Genomic DNA, 3,908 nt, shown 5'->3' with positions numbered 1-3,908 from the left:
GGCATCAAGTTTTCTTTTATTAGGACTTGTCTAAGAGTTCTAGAAAGATTAAAATGCACTTACTAAAATCAAATAACAAAAGTTATTTTCACATGAGGAGAATTAACTCTCCACTTTCATTTTAAGTAAAATTTTATCGTGTCTTAGTTGCATGTTTACGTAACTTAATGTTTTCAATTTTTGTGTAGTAAAGAAACCAAATATTTAGTATTTACACAATCATAGCTAAACTTACTCACTAGTTTCCTAAAAGAATAAAACCAAGTTGTAAGTGGTCCTAGAATTTAGGTTGGTTCGAATCCCTACTCAAAAATATACGAACATGAAGATCGTGAGTAAGGAAATACTTTGTTTTCGCATTTTGGCCAAGGAAGATATTCAAATCTCTAACATATCAAAAGGTGAATATCACATCTCTAGGCAGAACATTACGCAGCTATAAGCTTCTTCTCATATGTTTCTCCTTTTTCTTACCTTTTCTATATAGGAATTTAGTGATCCGCACAATGCTAATGATGCAAGATATAGCTTAAATGGTCGGCAATTTGATGGAAGTCGCATAGTTTGGATGGTAAGTAGCCTACTAGATACTTAAACCTTGATGTTTTCAGTAGTGCGGCCTTTTGTCCTTTTGTATTAATTATTTGATTTTAGTGTTTAATATATGAATGGTGTTATTAGGTAGGATACCAAAATTCAGAAATGGATTAGCTTGGAAAAATGTTTCCGGCCCAGTGGTGAATGAAATTTTTATGTAGTATATTTGTTTTTAGGTGCTTTGATGAAAAAGTAATCTATTTGTTTACATTAGTGATTCTTGGAGTGACTGTTCAAAGCAAGGGCAGGTGGAACTCCTATTGTTTGAGGAATGCCTTTCACTATGCAAAGTGGGTTTGTCGAACGGGTCTTCAAGGTATTTTATAGGCTGCACCTTTACATTAATTCATCTTTTATTTTTTGGATGTCAATTTAAATTATGTGAACATCTTAATTGTATCCTAGGATTGAGTAGAGTTAGTGCATTCCCATAATGTGAGTTGACAAGAGATTGCTGGAAAGGGGGAGTGAGTTGTCACTAGTAGTTTCCAAAAAAATTTGGTTTAACTTCTTCCCAAAAATTTCCTAGGATTCAAAAGTGATTTTTGAGTTAGAAAAGCCTTTTGTAGGTCCCATATGACTGAGCACATTTGATGGTGTTCATGTAAAGCTTGTGGGCCACATCAAGGACAATGAACAAAAACAGGAGGTGAGTAATTCCCTTTTTGGTTTTTTGTTCTTGCTCATTCTCTTTTACTTACATAGCAGAAATACCCAGGTGCAGAAAGAAGTAAATTTTCGTTTCAATAGCTAATAATTGGTTGGCAGTCAATTAATCATTATGTTGTTTGCATCAATTTGTAACATTGGCTCTTCGGTTCAATGCAGAGCCAGTGTTGTTCTGACTATTGTTTTTGTATTTCTTTGGGCAAATTCAGAATTGTTTAATGGCACTTTATTTTTTGTCAAGTTAAAGTATAATTAAGAAATAGATTTGTCTCCTTAGTTATTGTTTTTAATTAGTTTCTTGTGGATTTTTTGATACTCTATATTTATATATCTTAAGTTCTTTACTGATCATGCTTGAGATATTCATCGGAAAAAAAAATCGTGCTTGAGAAAGCAACAACAAGTTTATAATAAAAACTCAAATGGAAAAACTTGAACTTCACTAATAAGTTATTCATTGTGAAAATTACATTCTTGTTTTCAACAATTATTGTTTGGCTTCTCTTGTTTGTCATATTTCATCGAATTAACTGAGAAAGTAATGCGGTGTATTGTTGTTTTGCCAGACAAATTTACAGACTGAAAGACAATGATATCCTTGAGAAGCTTATTTGAGGTGTACTACGTACTTTATTTGAGATTTGAGAATAACCATTGGCAAGGTGTACTACTTTATTTCAAGCATCAGTCGTTGTTGTTATTGTCACTGTTTTCCTGATTTGGACATTGTGTTTTTGTTTCCTACAGGCCAGTATAATATTCTTTGATCATCTCCGCACCTATCACACATTCCAATAGCTCATCCTTCTGGTGAAAACTTTGAAAGGAAAGAGGTCAATATTAGAAGTATGTCATCTTCTCACCGCCATGCAGACCAAGCAGCGTTTATGCACAAGGTTGGATTGCCTGCAAAGCAGAATTTGTTTAAGGAATTCAAGAGCCAAGTGAAAGAAACTTTCTTCTCAGATGATCCATTACGTCCTTTCAAGCACCAACCAGGGTCTAGAAAGTTCATTCTTGGACTCCAGACTCTCATTCCTATTCTCGAGTGGGGGCGAAACTATGACTTTAGTAAATTTAAGGGAGATCTCATTGCATGCCTCACAATTGCAAGTCTCTGCATTCCTCAGGTAGATAATATAATTCAGAATAGAAAATAGTCAATTGAATAACTGTTTGAATGCTTTACGATACATATGTTTGCTCTTTTTCACAGGGGGGTCACTCACAGCCTTATATATCTCTACCTTGGTTTGGAAGGCCTGTCTGTGTTCTGTTTTTGACAGAATGTGACATGACCTTTGGCAAAGTTATTGGAGGAGGTCATCCGGGAGAATTTAGAGGTTCTCTTAAGCTTTCGCTATCACCAGGTAGGCCACCAAGACAGTCAAGTCATCTAAGATATCCACTTGGAGCTAAGCACTTTGGAGTTGCTGCAACAACTGGGGTATTGCCGATGCCACCCATACATCAGCAGCACCTTCCACCACCTAACAGTATGTAGCTAATGTTCATTACTTCTCCAGTGGCACCAGCCATGCTGTATCCTGCACCAGTTCCACTACCAACTGCATCATCTGGCTGGGCTGCTGTTCTACCTCCAAGGCACCCTCTGCCGAGACTCCCACTTCCTGGTACTGAAGTTTTCCTGCCTCCCCAAGGCTCTAGCTCTCCAGCATCTCCACAACAGCCAATCTCAGCTAGTGCCATTCCAGTGAACTCTGTGGTGGAGACACTATCCTCATTGCAGAAGGAAAATGGGTGGTTGGAAAGCTTCAACTGCAACAGTAATACATCTCCCAAGAGTAAATTAGATGCAAAATGTAATGTACTTTTTGCATTGTCCTTTTCTTTTGAAAAATGTAAGTACTTAGTGTTTGTGTTTGCTAGTGACTAGAGAATTTTAATAGTGATAGATTGAATGCTATATTTTTGAATGAGAATGATGGTGTACTTCTGCATTTTATGGAGCTATTTGTTTTTTAAATGTGTTGTCTTTGTTTGTCTACATGTAGATGGCCAGTTCTACAGGGTGTATGTATGAGAGCAAATAATAATTATTTTTTTTTTAAATCTAAAATTAGATTAGTGACGCCAAAATGACGTCACAAATTTTTGGAGTCACTATTATTTGTGGTGTAGTGACTACCGCATCTTTACCTGCATTGATTACGAAGATTATGTTGTTTTGGGGATGTGTGCTGGAGTCTGTTAGGGTTAAGTTAAAGTTGCATGAGAATGCACGTATTTATAGGGAGTGTATTTAGAAGGAGTGGAATTTGCCTGAGGTTTTGGCTGTTGAGATGGAATCGGATGAGGAAGAAGAGGACGATACAGCCTGTTTTGATATTGGAGCTTTGGAAAGGGCTACTACGAATGTAGCCCATGTCTCATTACTTCATCGTGGCCTGCGAACTCTCCATAACCAGTATGAGACGATTCGTACAGGCCAACGTTCTCTTAGTGACCTCTGTGAGACTATCCAGACTAGGCAAAGTAACATCCAACGTAACCAAACTAACCTTCAGAACAATATTCAGTTCCTCAGTGATAGTCACCAGGATCTCCAGGCTAACTGCACATTTCAAGAAAGAGTTCTACGACGCCTACCATCTCATGATGGTTCTTCTCCTGCTGACTCT

The 3,908-nt window shown here is 37.1% G+C and overlaps 1 pseudogene across 1 annotated transcript; it reads left to right on the top strand.

Annotated features, from left to right (window-relative positions):
• Nucleotides 1-487: 487 nt before the first annotated feature.
• Nucleotides 488-3,227, top strand: LOC147481416 (uncharacterized; annotated as a pseudogene). The gene is made up of 5 exons (XR_015204590.1): nucleotides 488-571; nucleotides 682-913; nucleotides 1,167-1,246; nucleotides 2,014-2,396; nucleotides 2,483-3,227. The product of XR_015204590.1 is annotated as an uncharacterized LOC147481416 (transcript).
• Nucleotides 3,228-3,908: the final 681 nt, after the last annotated feature.

This window comes from Coptis chinensis, chromosome 8 (assembly GCF_015680905.1).
Source record: "Coptis chinensis isolate HL-2020 chromosome 8, ASM1568090v1, whole genome shotgun sequence".
Taxonomy (NCBI): domain Eukaryota; kingdom Viridiplantae; phylum Streptophyta; class Magnoliopsida; order Ranunculales; family Ranunculaceae; genus Coptis; species Coptis chinensis.
The sequence above is the reverse complement of the archived record's forward strand: the minus strand, read 5'-3'. Positions and strand labels throughout refer to the sequence as shown.